Below are 18,732 nucleotides of genomic sequence, written 5' to 3' on the forward strand. Positions count from 1 at the left end.
GTAGCTGGTTGGTTTCTATGGGCAACTTCTTTTTTCACTAGTTGATACATCAACCCCCTAGTGTGAGCCCCATTTATAGTTGTAACGTGCTTATACACTTTGCAACACTCAGTACCTATAATTAGTTAACTTAATAAATTGAAGAACTTTGACCATAAATATTGACTTCAGAGACTTGAGAAAGACATCCTAGCTCCGAGCAAACGTTCATTTGAAGAATTATTGTTCACTGTATGGACCTGAATGATAATAGTTCACCATCGCGCAGCATATGGAGGTGTTGCTATTATCGAGCTGTAGCGCCTCTCCTCGACCCTTCTGCTGCACTATCGCGTAGTCTATGACCAGCTTAGCTTTGTGTCCCATTCATCAAAAAATTTAACTATAAGGTATTTGGCTTAGGGAGACAGTAAAGAATGATTGAGCAGCTACTTCAAAAACAAACAACTTCCCTCTTGTATCTGGTGGTCCGAAATATTCAAATTTGCATTTACTAACATGTATGTTTGTTAATAATTTATGTCAGCTAGAACACTGCTTGCTCAACATTCCAGCAAACAGTGCCCAAGTGGCCAAAGTGTTGGGTTAACTGGTAAAACGTATATATACATGACATTCCAAATCAATAACCTTTGATCAAAAACATCGTCCTCACATTGTACAATACCTTTTATTTCTCTTCACTAGGATTTTTGTTTATTTTTTTTAAGAAAAGTTATTTTTCTGATGGTTTGCAGGTGAATTGGACTCGGCAGACACCATTTATTGAGCGTCTATTTTTCGCAACCACGTTACAGGAAATTTTTATTTTGGCGGTAGAAGCGAATGTTATGGGTTTTGTAGAAAAGCTGTAATTACTGGAAAGACTCATTAGCAGGACTGAGTAACCTCTTTCAATTGAAACTTTAGTGAGATGGAAAATCTTCAAGTCATACATTCCATAACTTTACAACTCGGCACACTGCTATTTAGCAGAGGAAATGAAAAGCGTTCGGTTGTATTGTTTCATTTGGGAATAAAGGTGATGGTACCGTTTTCTATAGCTGATACGTAACAATGATAAAACAACATATATAGAAGTGCTGTAGCTTAGAAAGGGTGTGTGCTGAGTAAATTAGCTAGATGCCAGGTATTTCAAACACAACTTTACACAGAGTAAAAACAGATTTTTTTTTTAAGGGCCCCTGTCGTTTCCTGGCTTTGAATATGTAAAACTACCTACTATGTGGTAAGTTATGTAGTTCTGAAACGTAATATTTATCTATTTATTAAACGTTTTTTCTATAGTGCAAACATATTACACATCACTTTACAGAGAGTATTTTAATCATTCACATCGGTCCTTGCTCCAGTGGAGCTTACAATCTATATTCCCTACCACATAGACACGCACTTTTTTGTCAGAAGCCAATTAGTCCGCCAGTATGATTTTTGGATTGTGGGAGGAAACCTAAGCAAACATAGGGAGAAAATGTATGCTCCACAAATAAAGGCGCCCAGGCCGGAATTGAACCCATGACTCTGGGGCTGTGAGTCAGTAATACTAATCAGTGTGCCACCTAATAACATCAGTCCCTATTTCTTGTCCGCTGCTCTTTAAACAGAATTGTGGTTGCTTGGACAGTGTGTGGCTGCAGCTATAAAACATTATTCAATCTGCAGATTGTACAGTTGTAAACTGAAAAAAATGTTTGTGGAGAGATTCCCCTGTCTGACTGGCAGCTTTCTTTGAAGCTTTTTCCAAGCTTTAAAAGAGAAAGGAAAACTCTGCTGATAATGCATCCTTTCAGTAATCCTGTGCTCTCTAATGTAATTGAAATTACTGTACAAAACCACAAGATGCCTTGGAGTCCAGAACTACAAGAAATATCAAAGTACAAAGTGATACAATGCCCAAGCGAATCTGTTTTACAAAGCATAATAATATAATCTACACATAATACATATATAAGGTAATACATAATTGAATTTGTTCCAGAGATTGACTATTACACATATTACAAGAGAATTGGTATTGTGCCGTTAGCCATAGTTAAAGAATACTTGTAATAATTAGAGAAGTTGTACTTTATACATACAGAATAAGAACTCATAGTGACAATTACATCATGCACACACAGGTACTGGGAATTGCATGCTACATACGATAGGAGAGAAGAAAGTTGTAGTTTTACAAACAACCTAGAGTCCCTGTTACTCTGCTAGTAACCATTACACCTCTTCATACTATCATGCTGGCGCGACCACAGAGCAGTCTACAGGTAAGTCAAGGAGAGGGGAGTGGGGGAGAGTGCGGGGCCGCGGACCGAGGGCTGGGCCCCAGGTCGGTCCGGGCCCCATAGCAGCCGTACCCTGTGCACCTACGGTAGTTGCGCCTATGGTGCCAACTCCTCTTCAAGCTGTATGCAGGGGAGCCATACTTGCCAACCTTTCCTTCCTCAACTCCGAAACTAAGCCTGGAGAGGAGATGCAAGTGACCACTGCGGTGGTGGGGCCAGGCTCTTTACGTCATTAGGCACCTGTTGTGGCAAAATGCTGCAAATTGCTAGGAAGTGGGCGGGATGCAGGAGATCCTCTCACTCTTTTGGTGGTCCCGGGGACTACCTGAAACATTGTGAGTTTCCTGGACCTTCCAGGAGTGTAGTCAACTACAGTATGAGGGTAGCTGGGGTGAGCAGATATAGAAGGCCTGAATCTTGTTTGCTCGCAAGGCTCTTTTACAGATGAATGGATCTCATGACTTTTAGTAAACCGGGCACATGTGTGTTCTGTGGGCATGTAGATGGAATTGCGGGCTATACAGAGTTGTGCTTATGCAAAGATCCATCCGATCTCAAATCGATCTCTTGCACCAAGAACAGAGCTGGTACAAACACATACGGATGGTGATGATGGCTACTTTCACAAGTGGATGGGGATGGGTCAGTCACCTAGATGTGATTGACTTTGAATGTAGGCGGATATTTATATGTACTGCAACTCTGGATCAGGACCCAAGGTGATTTAGCTTCCCATGAGGCCTTGGCAGTGGAGATTATGGAGTAGCATCTGACCATCCACAGCCCTAGCTGATCATGAGCCGTAGGCTGTGAGAACACTCTCCTAGGCTACTCGCAAGGCAGCTGAGAGCTCTCAGGCAGTTGCTAATACTGTCAGGGTGTGACCATGTGGAAGTGGTACCACACACCTTCGGCTCCCCATTGGGGAGGCATGGTTTTTGAAATGTGTGGGTACTACATTTCCCTTGCCATTATGTACGGCAGTTGTAGTACCGTCTTATGTGAATGGTTCTTTTAATGTTTCTGATCTACTAAAACTATACTATTCTCTGTACAGCTCTGTGTAATAAGGTGGCACTACACAAATAAGCAATAATAATATATAATGCAGATGTTCTTCAGAGCAGTAACATAACTGGACACCACGTTTGTGTTTGTCTAACCATAAGCAGTGTCTGTGGGAGCAGACTGCAGCTTGGGGCCTCATGTACAAGCTCTATCTCTTCTGGTGAGAGGTGTGATTGCTCATTTCCTGTGTTTATAGAATGATGCTGTTTTCTGTGGCTGTTTCTTGAGGCTTGTGTGGGTGTAGAGAACCAAAGGCTTACTCAGGGGAACTCTCCATAACCTCGTCACCAACACAGGATGAACATCCAGAGTTTTTCATTCACACATGGGCCGTGCAAGCTTTTGTTAGAGAGATTCTACTTACTCACTGGCTTGTGAAATCCTGTAAATGACTGACCATGCATGGCTGTGTGTAATCCACATAGACTTTCACTAAGGTTTGACTTGTGATTCAAACTACGGCTAATCCAGGGTACCTCTCACTCATTTTAGTCATGTTTTGCTGAAAAGCATGTATACTTCACGGACAGAATCCACCCACTCGTATGACATCATTGGTCTGATATAGTGTTTCATAAGGAATGTGTGTGAATGAAATAGTATGTAACTAGCTTTCTGCTTTTATTATTAGTATTATGTTCTGTTACATTTAAAAGGTCGCATTGACCAAAGTTCTTTTTTTTGCATTAGTTTACATTGTTTTTGGTCTGTCCGTTTTAAAGAGCCCTTTAAGTGTGTGGGTGCATATGTGTGTGTAGCATAATATACCATGACAGAAGGACTTTTGCACTAGTGCAGGCCTGGCCAAACTGTGACTCTCCAGCAGTTGTCCCAGAATGCTTTACCAGCTGATCGGTGGGAGGATATGCTGGGACTTGTAGTTTCACAACAGCTGGATAGCCACAGGTTGGTCAGGTCTGCACTAGAGGATCCATCCACTATTTGTTTATGCAACAGTACGTTATACATTTTGTGATGGGGACGTCTGAAATACACTGTACAACAGAAGGATCTTAACTGTATGCTATCTGCAGCACTTGGCTATTCCAGAGTTGGCTGTCTCCCTTTATACCTACTGTACACATTATATTTTACAATCTACACCCTTCCCATGTTCAGTAATACAAAGAGCCACCATTAGAAATGTTGGGCCCCTGTACAAAGAGGGACGTGGTAACAGTGTGTGGGAGTCAGAGCCGTAACTAGACTTTTTGGTGCCCTGTGCCAGAAAGAGCATTGGCGCCCCTCTCATTTTTCAAAGGGACATAATGCACCCAAAAAAGGACATGGCTTCATGGGGAAGGGGGCCAGGGAGGAGATAAGAGAGGCCAGGAGATGCTGGGGATAAAATAAGAGGAAGCTACAAGCAAGAATGATAATAAACAGAAATTTGACAGGCCCAAACAGCGCCCCCTGACCTGTGGTGCCCTGTGCGATGGCACCGGCCACACTACCCTAGCTACGGCCCTGGTGGGAGTGACCACAGGTCCTTGGGACTCCATACACATACACAGATGCTGCGTCACTCAAGTAGCCGTAGCCACATCATGTTGGAGTTGTGGCTGAGCCTATTGATCAGGCCTGGCCCCTGTACTTTGTACCCATCTCCCCTGGTAATACATAGTTGCCAAATAAAGTCTGTTTGTCAATGTACATTGAAAATGGATGGAGGATCAATCTAAAGGCCCATTCTTTTGATTATGACTTCAGATGGGTCCTCCTTCTCACCCTCTTCAACAATTTTTCTGGGGCCTGATTTAGAGTTGAAGCTATTGCTGCCGTACGACTTTTGCAGCTGTGGATGTGTGAAAATATGCTAATGCAACAATTCTTAGCTGTCTGCAACTGCCTACACATATTCAGTTTTAGACGCAGGTCAGGCAAACATCCAATCCTTGAGTGAGTGTATGGTCGCGCAGCGCTGTACCTGAGACGCTGGAGTCATGTTCTCCCTGAACAAGATCTCAGACACCGCTGGGAACGCGCCCCCCAAAACAGCTAGAACACATCACCCTTTTAGCCGTCACTCCCCGTTACTTCTCACAAAACGTTTGCTTCCTGTCAATCACTTGCAATTGAATCCTCACTGTAACCATTATCATAGCTCAATTACCGCACGTGCACATTGCCGCTGGGACGCATGCACAGATGACCGATAATTGCTCAATTGCGTAAGCATAAACAATTGCGTTTGACTATGAATCAGGCCCTGGGGCTGTTAGAAGAATTGGAGGAGCCCCGGAAAAAACAGCTGCTCGGGAGGGAAGGGTGTTAGTAGAACGTAACATGTAGGTGGTAGTGCAGCTTTAAAGCAACAGTCCAGCAAATATCCACGGTCACATTAAGACCTGATTCAGAGGTAGTGTTGATGCCGCATGCAAGTGACCAATGATTTCAGTGTGCGCATGCGTTTGAGTCACACTGCACATGCGTCCCGCCGGGAGCTGCAGAATGAATTTGGATGCAGAGAGAGGTGGGGCTTTTCTGAGTCGTAAAAGGGGGGTGGCTAGCTGGACGCAGTCGTGTCGCGGTCAGCACTGACACTAGCAGCCATGTTCAGACACAGTTTCTGCGCCTTCATAGGGCTGGTACAATCTCTGATGGTGCGTCTTAGTATTCTTAGTGGCGGATTAGCGCTGCAGCTTGTAGTCATCTCTTACGAATCCCATTTTCTGTGAAATTAGCCTAACTATGCAGTCAGCAAAAAATTGTGCTAACCTGTAATCATTAGGGTCAGTTTTGTGGTGGTGGGCACGGCTGCGCTTCTGTTTCTCTACATATTGTATGACTGGCAGCTGCTGACCGTAAATAATTCGACTCCGTACTGGACCACCAACCCGTGGAACCACTTCAAGTGCCCCGTAAGACATCCTGTTTGGGAACCACTGTACTAGAGTGAGTTGAGGAGAGAATTGTAACCCAGCCCTCCCCAAAATTATTGGAAATATCCTAATATTTGAAATTGTTTCCGAACGTGACTGTAAGTTTTGTGGCTACATAAGTAAGGGCTCCGAAGCCCCATGTTGTGCTCTTCGATTGGTCGAAAATCCCCCCCCCCATCATTGCAGCTTTATTGTTATTAGCTTTAGTTCATGAATATTCATAATATGCTTATGAAAGGTTTTCTGTAGCTTTTTGGCATAAGACATTGCATTGTGGATTTAGTGGTATTAAGACTAGGTATTGTACTTTTTAGGAGGAAGCAAAAGAAGTCAAGTAATTCTGTAATTTCTCTAATAGAAAGGTTTCAGTCTGTCAGGCAAGACCAAACTCATTTAACCTATGAGATTGGATAGTTTCAGAGTTTGAATACAGTAGATATACATTTTTAAATCTGTATTTGGTCTATTCAGCTAGTGGCCCAGCGGCCATGTATGGATATATAGTAATTTTTTGGAAACCCAGCTTCCGTGATGTACTAAATCACTATATATCTTCCCTCATGTGCTCTTCCCCTGCCCACATTAGCACCAAACCTTGGTTCAGCAGGCAGCACTACATTTGTTGGTACTGCGAGCCTGATTCACTACGGATCCCAACTGCGTATGCAATTACAATTACGCACGTAGTACAACTACGATAGTATGCTAATTCATTGCGATCCCTATCCTGTTGCTGCACTAAACAAGGACGCCCACTTTACTTAGCACACATAAGTACTGTTTAGCAAGAATGCTAAAACATCGGTACAATCGAGTCCTCAGGGTGCGTAGGCCATCGCAGTGGCACGCCATTGCAGACCACCCACGTCACCTCCCACAAACGGCACTTCCTGTCAATCACTCTGCAATGGGTCTGCGTAGTCCCGATCACAACGGCCAGTTCGTGCACGCGGACTGCGATGCATACGCATGCGCAGAATGAAACAATCGTCCGATTGCATGCGCAATCGCAGTTGTGTACTGTAGTGAATCAGGGCCTGTGTCTGCATATGCAACAATGTTTCTATTTCTTGTATCCCATGTTCTGCAATATTTTGTACTGTAAAGCTGGGTACACATTGTACTATATGTGTACCAAGCGATGCGACTGCCGACTCCCCCACCGACGGGCCGACATTATGGACGGCCGGTACACACTAGATGATCCGGTGCCCGACCGCCCGATATGTCGCCCCCTGCCGTATCCGCTTCATGTCAGTCGCATCATCAGGTTGAGCTGCATGTAGGGACGACCTGACAATGCGGCTAACAACTCCACGGGAGCGCGCAACAGCCGACATAGTGGATACACACTACATGATTTGGATGATATGTCGTTCCGATCCATCGGAATCATGCATATTGTCAGAAAAATCGTATAGTGTGTACCAGGATTTAGGGCCTGATTCAGACCCACTCGCGAGCGGCTGTCCGCTCGCAAGTGGGTCGATGTTCTGGACTGAGCATGCGCACGACGGAGGGAGCTCCGTCGTGCGCATGCCCCAGACGCGACGAGCGAAGGAAAGTCCTTTGCTCGTTGTGTCTGATCAAAGGGGGCGTGCTGTCGATGTTGATTGACAGCACGCCCCCTTTGGTAGGCGTGCCGGGGGAGTGCCTCCCTGACGGGGGCGTTCCCACGGGAACGCCTCCCGTCAGAAGCCGGCCCACTGACATCACTAGTGATGTCAGTGGGAGTGATTTTGGCTCTGATAGAGCCAAAATCACTCTGGAGCTTGCGGTTGAAAACCTCAACCGCAGGCTCCGGCTCGCAGTTTCGATGGTCGCGATGGTCACGACCATCGCGGCCATCAAACTGCACGCTCGTATAGCCTGTGGGTGGTGACCCACAGCTATACGAGCGTCCAGGAGGACGCTCCATTCTCATGGAGGCCAGCCCTCATTCAGAGCGTGCGCTCTGCTCAGAGCGTACGGCTCTGAATGAGGGCCTTAGTCTTTTAGATTATTTTCTTCTTGTATTATTTGCACTGTTTATGCTTACATACTTTTTAGGGCGCTGTGTAACCCTTGTGGCACCATATAAATAATGAATAATAATAATATATAACATAAGATTTTCCGGGTAGTCTCCTGCATCCCCAGAAGAGTGAGTGCATCTCCCACATTCTCCACACTTCCTTGTGCAGTGGGCGGAATGGGGAGGTAATACCAGGAAGCGCAAGTCCTGATGAGTCCAGACCCACCCCCGGGGTGGTCATCTGCATCTTCTCATTGGGCTTCTCCAGGAGTGGAGAAATGTAAATTCGGCAAGTATGTAATAAAAGGACAGGCTCAGACTGTAAGCATTTATTAAGGTTCCTCTGAGTTGCGTCTGAACACCCATTCCTTGCATGTGATAAGCACTATGTCGTGACGTGAGAAGGAGATGGAGGTAAGTGGGAAGGTACAGTCTGAGAGTAGCTGGAAGCAGTAGGGTTCCTCAGGTGTACTGAGGGCCTGATTCAGAGGTGAACACTAATGCAGCAGTGGCTTTGACTTTTGTCACAGCTGCTACTTCAAAAATGAGTGCTAATGCCACATGGGCTGTATACTGAGATGCCCACTGGCTGTTGCTTTAATCTGCTGCGGTGCGCAAATAGTTATAGCATCGAGTGGACATTGGTCACACCATCGGACATTAGAGCAACCCTATGGTTGCTCAGAATGTCAGACGGTACAGGGCAGCTAGTGCCAGTGGACCTGCATCTTCCAACGCAGTCCCTGACACCGACACGCACACCAATGAAAGCTACCCCCCAGACACCGCTCAGGAACACATATCAAAATTGCATAGATCACCATGCAATTCCGATCTGCATCCCCCGACAGCAACCAGGTTTAGTGCATCTAAGAGGTATGTGCAGATTTAAAACATTGGGTGGTTGTGTCCACATGAATAACATCATCACATCCCCACCCGCTGCGACATGATATCTGAATCACATGGGTTAGGGCCATAATGTAATTCATAGCTAATCACGACTTCACTGGAGAAGTGGATGGGATGTCCTCAAATGTTTGTGTCTCCTGGAAAATCTGAGAAAGTTAGTATGGAGTGTGCCCATGTTTATGTACACAGCAGATAACTAGATATGTTGCGTAAAAAATGTTGGTCTAGGTGTTACATAGTTTTTCTGTTTTATAGATGATGCTTAACTGATGTGCTCCTCCTACAGTTCTACAGTAAATCCCTATACGACCACAGTTATATATACAGTAACTAGGACAATGTTACATCTAACTCATGTAACTCCAACGTTGAACATTCAACGACAAATACAGCAAGTAACAAAGTTAGAGCTGTAAATAAAGCAGTGATAAACATATTTCTGATACATAGATACTCTTTGTTAACTATAAACAAAAAATATTTATTTCTAAAGATTTGCTGAAATGTATGTGCTTTTTTATTTTGCTATTTTTAAAAACAAGGTTTGTTATGAAGCTCAAGCGATAAGCTTCTCTCTGGAGGAAATGAATCATCCAGCCATTCCTTGCTGTACAGCATGGGTATGAAGAGGAAGTGAGAGGAACTGGGGCTGGAGAAGGAGGGCTTTATTGCACTAAGCAGTGGTTTATAGAGGTAGATATGTCCTCCTGTGGACTGCACATTGGGCAGAGTTAATTACTATTGTACATTGTTTTTGTTATTAGTGTCTTTTCTTTTGGCCATTTAGGTCTTTTGTACTTTTTCACGTAACCTACTGAAGAATATCCTTTGTGTTACACCTGCACACAGCAAAGACGAGCAAGACTTTTAATGATCATGAGAAAACAATCCTCACCAACTTACACCTTGTACAGTTTCAGCAGACAGAGCTCAGAGCTATCTGATCTTGCCAGTTCTACCCAACTTTGTATATTTGAACTATTGCTTTGTGTGTACTCTTTGGGAGGCATAGTTATTATTATTTCCCATAACTTTGCACCACAGTGGACTCTGCCATGTTTTGTGGATCGATCCAAAATTTAGCCACGAGACCCATGAGGCAGAAGGCTCGTGTCATCGGTTCTTGCCGCGTTATGAATTTTGGTTTTACACACATTATAGGTAGGCAACAACAACCAACCTGATATCACCATAGCTTCATTAGTCATGCGTAGAGCCAATAGGCTCTGGTTGTTTGGTATGGCGATTGGACATGTATGATGTTTGCCCAGTATTTAGGTTAGAATTCCTGTAGAAAGTTAACCCCTAAGTGGTACTTTTAAAGGTGAAAGGTGAGCTCTGTTCTCTTAACACTTAAAATATTGAGCTGATGATTTTCTTTTTTTTATGCAAATGGCGTTAGAACCACCTTCCCTTGTGTACATCCGTGCAGCTGAATGTGCAAGGACAGAGATGGCCACGTTTAGCGTCCGTGCATGCAGTAATACCGATTGGTGCGTCCTCAGATGCCACCAGCGAAACTTGCACCAGCACAATAGCAGGAGCAGGTTTTTTCTCTGACTATGGTCTCCTATGGCTGTAGCTGTGAGTCTTGGAATGCAGCCACATACGTTCATATGCCCGCGCCACTCCCATAATACACCCAATGAATGGGCCATGTTTGCCTGTATTAGTAGCCACCGCCCAGGAACACCCATCACTTTACCGCCACATTTCTGTTCTGTTACCGTCTGAAGCAATCACAACAGCACATTGGTGCATATGCTGTAGGGGTTGGCAGAAATGGATGTGCATTGGTATTGGTATTACGTGTGGATTGCGTGTGACTCAGAATTACGCCCACACTGTGCACAGCAAATTGTCTTGATGCTCTGCCCAGTATATATGGGCAGAGCATCAAGGAAAACCCTGGAAATACTCAGAAATCTGAAAGTCCTGCACTAGGCAGAATGACCTCCTACCGCTCGGAGAAGACATTGGGCCTGATTTAGAGATGGAGGCAGTGCCGTTGTTTACACAGGTGAGCAATGATTTGCTACTGGAAATGTGTGAAAAGTTCAAGAATCTCTTACTGCGCACACGCGAATCCAAGTGTCCGATGGCGTTTGCAATTGCGTACGGCATTGCTGACACTTGCGATGGGGATTATGATCCCTAGGCGTGTCTGGGTGGAGATGGGAGGTGACCTAAAGTGATCACAAAAGAGGGGTCAGTACATGGGCGCGTCACGGGCGTGTCTGGGAACGCTTCTGTGTTCTCAATCGCAAATTCATTGCTTCAGAGGCCATGTATAGATGGATTAGAGGTTAGAGTAGATAGAGTAGACTCTAGGCTATCACAAATGACGATGTAAGACCATTGTTGCACCAGTGTTGGAGTGTTTATAATCTCCATCGCAAATGCACAGACCACGCAGCCTGAAAGTGGGCGTCTCACCACTCGTATACTCCATTGCACCGTCCCGCACATAGGGAAGGCTGAGATTAGCATTTGCATATTCCTGCAACCACTATAGCGAGAGCGGCTGCAAGCGCAGCTTTATTAACAACCATCTCTGAATCAGGCCCAATTGAACAGTCTTTATTACAAGTGGGGCTTTTTTTTATGAATATGATTTTAAATAATTAATTTCTTTATTTTGGGTACCACAAAGCAAGGTGCAAAATTGCATGCCCATTAGAAGATTTAATCTCTGCCAGGTGGGAGCTGGTGCACAATTAAAGTGTTTTTGTGGAGTACAAATGGCTGTGTGCTGATCCACATAGCAAGGAACATCCCTATAAATCAAGGGTGGCCAGACTTTTGGAGTCCTTGATCTACTTTAAATTACAAAAATCTTTTGGAAGGGGGAGTGTTGTGTCCAAGATGTAGCGTAGCCTCACAGCAAGAGGTATAGGAACTGTCCAGACAAAATCAAGACAGTTGGGAGGTATGCTTACTAGGGCTCTGAGCCAATGAAATGTAAACTAACAAAACATATACATTTTAACATAATTAAAGTGTCTTATGTAGCTGGATAATGTACTAAACACCCTCAGATACTCCACTCCGGCTCCTCATTCACATGCCACCCCCTGCCCACCAACATGTCACTCACATGTCATCCCTAGCCAACAACCTGTCACTTTCTGTACATGCCCCTCCTGTCCATCAGGGTGCCTCACAATCATATTATTTACACTTACCTGAATCACTACTCAGTGGCAGTTCCTGGGACTGGCCGGGCGGACCCCTGGGAGAGGGAGGCCTCGTGCCCCCCCCCCCCTAATCCAACTCTGATGCCAGCACAATGGAGTCTGTTACATGTGACAGCCTCAGCCAATAAGAATCAGCCTGATTCTTATTGGCTATTGCTGTCACATGTGACAGCAGAAAGAAACATAACAGCTGCGGCTTCAGCTAGCCACGGCTTTAACCAGCAGTGGCTTCGGAGGAGGTAGCCAATAAGAATCAGCATGATTCTTATTGGCTGTTGCTGGACATCAACCGCAATCTACCGGCCAAGCCTTTACCATACTTAGCGGGAACACCATTACTCTTACCATCTTTTTTCATTGGCCAGGACATACTTCTTTTACTCTGCAGATGACACCATCTATGGACATTGGCGTTTAGATGCATCCTCCCAGATTGATTTCACGGTCGCTTTACACATATTAAATGACTTGAATGCATAGTCCATCACTGCTGCATCTTCGTACGCAGCAGATCAGAGTTACGTGTCTTTTGTACAGAGATGTACACTGCCATCTTCTTAGATCCGCTGCTTGTGTACAAAGACGCAGTATCGGACGAACATCAGTCACACAAATTGGACCTCTGAGTGACCTTTTGGTTGCTCAGAATGGTCGTCGCAAGCAAGATGCTGGGGCCAGAACCAATGCACAAGAATACTCAGTCACTGGCTGCAACATGCTCTCAAAACGGTTATGACATGCCTGCGTTTGAGTCGCCACATCCGTGTTACCTCCCCTAAATGGTCTCTGTTTGTCAATTACTCTGCATCTTAATCCACAGTACGACCGTCGTCACAAGACCATTGCGGCACATGCGCAGTGCTGCTCAGATGAATGCGCAGTATCGAAAACTTTGCCCATTTGCAAAAAAATGTAAACTACTTCCACCTTTGAATCAGTCCCATAGTTCATACAATACTATACAATAATTGAGGCGATGAAACGCTTCTGCAACGGTGAGATCGGGAGGTCGGGCTCTGATGTGCTGCTTACGCTATCTTCTTCCTGACCTCACAAACCCATTGAAGAGATCTGAAGGAAGTACGCACTGAATTAGAAATTGCACAGTGTGTACGTCTGCACATCAATCTGACGGGTCAGAGGGTTTAGAGGATCTGCAGAATGTACCTACTAGTGTGTACCCAGCATAACTCAGGCTGTATAAGTGTTAGACAACACTATTTTCGTGTTTAAAAAGTGTTAGGGGTAAATTTACTAAGAATCGATTTTGATTCAGTTTGTTTTCTTTTAAACTCGATTTGCATCGCTGAAACGCAAGTGATTTGATGCTTCTGAAACTGTCAAAGAAGTGTGTTTAGCTGAGATCGAGTTTGCTGATGGTGAAGCAGACTGAGATTTCTCACCCGAGTTGCAAGTGTCTTCTCTCAGCCAAACTCTTCCGAACAAGCAGCCTGCACATATCAGTGAGATATGTGAAGGCTGCTGTGTGTTATACCTGTCAAAAAAGGGTTAAACGTAGAAAAAAAAATACGTAGGGTCCCCTCCAAAAAAGCATAACCAGCCCCGGGCTGCACAGCCAGTTCTGGTTCCTAAAAATACAGGGAGAAAAACAAGTAGGGTTACCCCGAATTTTAGGAACCAGCACTGGGCTCCAGAGCCTGTCCTGGTTTTAAAAATAGGGTGGGAAAAATGGTGTAGGGGGTCCCCCTATTTTTAAAACCAGCACCAGACTCAAATCCAGCCGGGGTGTAATGCCACAGCCAGGGGACCCTTTCACCGGGTCTCCCCAGCCAAAGCATTATCACTCCAAGCCGTTCAGCCCAAGCCAGGGATCTCAGGGGAGGTGGGGACCCTCCAATAAAGAGGTCCCCCCTCTCCTGAGCACCCCAGGCTTAGGCTGAAGCCCGGGGCTCTTCCCCACACCCCTGGGCTGTAGGTACAGGGGTAATAGTAGTGAAAATAGATATAAACTATTGTTTTTTACAGTGGAAATACAGGTGCCAGCGTGCCTGCCCTTTGGCACTTGTGAAACTAAAAAAAATCCTGTACTCACCTAAGTCCTTGCACTGGTCTCCGTAGCATCCCCGAGTTTTGTCAAAATAAAAAAAACAGTGTACCCGTGCCATGTCAGACAAGTATAGGTATATGTGTTATCACATATACCTATACTATGCGGAATGCTAGAAGACGCCTCTTTTCTGGAATTCACATGCCCCGCCAGCCAGTCAGCGCCCGTTACATGTAGAGCGGCCGCTCATTGGCTGGCGGGGCGTGTGACTTCCAGAAGAGTCCTGCTTTCCTACTCCCACCTCTTCATGCTCACAGCTCCATTTATGCATTTACAGTGTTTAGGGGTATGCAGCAATTAGGGGTGTGCGGTAGGGAGCAGAGTTTCTATTAGATTTTGACTATTGGTGTGTTTTCTCTAGGTGTGGAGTTTACGTCGATGCAGCATTTACGCATGAAAATTACTTATTGCTTGCCTCACAAACTTTTATAATCCATTGATACTGAGGAAAAGAAACTAGTAAAATATGTAAAAACAAAATCTGTGTAAGATAACTCAGGGTCTGGAAATAGTTAAATGTGGCAACTGGTGAGATATTGTCTGTTGTGTAGCTAAGTTCCGACTTATAAAGTGGAAGATAATCGCTGGCCGCTAGGAAGAAAGAATGTTTACTATTTAAAATATTCCATAAATAAATAGGAATGGCGTTTTTTGATTTGCGTTGCACAGTGTTTGACTTTTGCTGTCTAGTGTAGGACCACCTAGAGTGCTCCCACAGCCTTGAAAATGTTCACGTTACATGAATTTGGGGTGAAATTGTCTGATCCAGTGCTTCACTATATATGTGAACACACAGAGCTCATACAGCCTGTTGTTGTTGCCTTGTATGACTCTATAGTCTGAAATGACAGCTCTGTTTAGCTGTATGTCAGACACGTGGGCAGATAGTCTGTATTCCTTGCGGACACTGTAGTGATAGCTTTAGTGTACCAGTTGTTGACTGAGTAGTACATGAGCCCACATACAGGAAGCTTCATAAAATGTACATCTTTTCCATCCTGACAGAAGGTTTCAGAAAGTGGTAGGAAAGACAATGAGCTGCATTGTAGATGGTTAAGTTATCTGTTTTCTAATATCTTCACTGTCCCATCTAAATGTAATTTAGGTGTATCAGGTTTGACATAAGTTGCATAACCTTCCTGAACAAATCATTATTTGTGAGCTACTGTATCTATGTAAGGTCTAGATCATTTAACACGTCGACACCAGAATGTCAACATACAGTTTCTTGTATCTAAAAAATATACTGTAGATATTCTGTAGATCTGGTCTGAAAAAAAGAAATGTGTTGATTGGCAAGGTTATGTACGGGCTGTGCCAGTGAGCATGGTCACTGTGATCAGATATAATTAGGACACTATTGGTGCGTACACACGGTACAACTTTTATGAGCGATTTCAACTATATCGTTTATATCGTTCATATCGTTATCGTTCACTTTTTTGCAGTCCCCAACCTGACAATGACCAACGATGCGCATTCCCGCGTGAATGATAACGATATCTATGGTCTTTGCACTCTATACACTCGTGAAGAGGTAGACAGAACTGAGTTTCCTCACATCCTGTATAAAACAGCTGATAACACTTCTGTCTAACGGTAGCCCCACACATCCCCCCTCCATCACCCCCCACCCCCGGCAGCTGCAATTGTTATTCCTCAGCAGTATATATATCATTTGTTCCCCAAACCTCTTAGAGTGTAAGGTCATTTGAGCAAGGCCATTTAGTCCTCGTGTTTCATGTCATTGTACGTAATATATTATGATCAATGTACAGCATTATGTAATATGTCAGTGCTTTACAAACAAAAGATGATAATAGTAATGAATGCGCTTACACCTTCATCTGTTAGCTACGAAGACATACAGCATGCATATGAATTAATTGAAATACAGACGGTTGTACGGTTTTTAAGTGGCTAACTTGGCAGCAGTAGAACAAAAAAGCTTGGTTCCACTGGATTAAGGCCAGGGCTGGCAGTTGCTTGCAGACATAAAAAGTGTTTTCTAGCAGAAGGCAAGTCCAAGCTAGAGCTCTACCCCCTTAAAAATTACTTTCTCAAATATCAGTATTGTGATCTGTGATCTGGAGCTCCAGTTCCACAGATTCTCAAAAGTGATTGTAGGTGTCATAATGCTAGACATACAGCCTACATCTTGTGTTGCATAGTACCAGACTGAATGTGCAAAGTATAGATTTAATAAGGTCTTTAATACGTATAGGCTCAAATCTAAAAGGCTCCAATTTTCTGGTCACCGCACTATTTCGGCAATACAGCCGCTAGCTTTAAAGTGGCAACTACTTTTAAAGCAAAACCAACCTAGTTTTGCCCTAAAACTAATTGCCGCTTTAATGCTGGGCATACACTATACACACGGGACAATCTGTACCACTAACGACATGAAAGATATCTTTCAGTGAGTCATCCTGCCACATCTCTGAACATGCAAAGTTGACGATATCGTCCAGATTGGCCTGCATGTACGGACGATCATAGATATCGTTATCGCTCATGCGGGAACGCGCATCGTTGGTCGTTCAGTGGAATAGATATGAACGATATATCGATGCACGATATCGTTATCGTTCATATCGTAACGATATATCTGTCCGTGTGTACGCACCTTAAAGATGTCAAAAGGTATCAATCTAAAATACTAATGTATCAAGAACCAAAAGCACCAGAGAAACAATCCTTTGTAATTTGTAATATCCGGTGAAGAATTAACCTCCTGTGGTTGCAGTGTATGTAACTAGCATTAGTGTTTAATTTTAGAGATAAGTCTATACCGTAACAAAATTTGCCAATGTATCAGTATTTCCAATCTTGCAACAAAAAAGGCTGTAACAAGTTTTCCTGAGTGGGCTGAAACTTTTTCAAACCTTTTCACACCTTTCACATTTAATAGTTATTTTTTGCAAATGTTACTTGTGGAACGTTCCCTCCATTCCTGGAACTGAGTGACCTTTCACAGCCATATGTAAGATGATTTTGAGCCCTGAATCATGCAGAGGGAAAAGTGGTGGCACAGCTTCAAACAGCAATCCTATTCACGTGCTCCTATCAAGAGAGGACATTTATGTGTCCTGCTTAATCACATTTTTACACAACTTTGTCACAGAAGGTTAGATCATAAAGCCAACACTGATTTCCTGGCACAAGGGGGGTTAAAATATAATCAAATTGCATTGCCAGGACTTTCTTGTACCCCTTCCCCCTTATCTACAGTTTATCTTATCCGGCCAGACCTCCTTTCTCAGCTCTGTGACCTGCCACATATCCTGTATGTGTGCTAAATCCTGCTTATATATAGAATCCGCACGGTTGAACCTTTCGTGTGGTTTGTGAAGCAGATTTAAAAACCAATTTCTGACCAACAAAACAAAGACTCTTCCCTTTACAAAGGAGTTGTGTTTTGGTGCAGAGTACTGTGGAAGTGTGTGACATTCACCATTATTCCTGTTTAATAAGTGTAAGAGAAAAGTATTGCCCTTTTTTTTTTATATAAACTAGCATTAGTATTGAGATACCCATATACACAACGATTTGGATGTTGTAGATTAAATTGGTCTCAAATTGCTGAGTGGCTGTGTAATGGTCATTGTGCCTTTCTGGAGCGTGACCCTTACTGTAGAGCAGGCCTGGCCAACCTATGGCTCTCCAGCTGCTGAGAAACCACAAGTCCCAGAATAGCCTGCCACAGTTTTGCTATTAGGAATGCTAAAACTGTGGCAAGGCATGCTGGGACTTGCAGTTTCACAACATCTGGAGAGCCACAGGTTGGCCAGGCCTGCTGTAGAGCAAGGTATACAGAAAAATAAACTCTACTCACCTATTAACTCTAGAGTTAGCATCTGTATTGTATATTGCCTTATAACTTTTGGGCGAAATGGGGATTTTAAATGTGGTGGTATGATACCGCTGAATGGATGGGTGTCACCAAGCCCCTGGAGTTTTAGGGATTTTGATAGGTTTAAATACATTTTACTCTGAATTGTAGATGCTTTTCAACACTGTAATATAAATACTACTGCAGTGCAAAGTAATTGCACTTAATGTGTCTTTGTATTTTACAAGTATTTTTTAAAAGCATATAATATTGTGGTTCTATGTCACCAACCTCTCCCATGTCACAGACACACATAGACACGGACGGAGCAGCGGTAACAGTGCTCCTCCCCCCCCCTTGTTGGTGGGATGGCGGGACAGTCCCTAAAAAGCGGCACTGTTCTGACGAAAGCGGGACATTTGGGAGGTATGATTGTGGCTTATTAGAAATCCAGATTTGTTCATTTAGCTGAGGAGTATA

General features: G+C 44.0%; 1 protein-coding gene across 1 annotated transcript in view; it reads left to right on the forward strand.

The window, feature by feature from the left end:
- SMAD3 (SMAD family member 3) overlaps positions 1-18,732 on the forward strand; it is an 88,259-nt gene that overhangs the window by 46,113 nt on the left and 23,414 nt on the right. The window lies entirely within an intron of this gene.

This window comes from Taudactylus pleione, unplaced genomic scaffold (assembly GCF_031769625.1).
Source record: "Taudactylus pleione unplaced genomic scaffold, aTauple2 ptg000556l, whole genome shotgun sequence".
In the NCBI taxonomy this organism is placed as follows: Eukaryota; Metazoa; Chordata; class Amphibia; order Anura; family Myobatrachidae; genus Taudactylus; species Taudactylus pleione.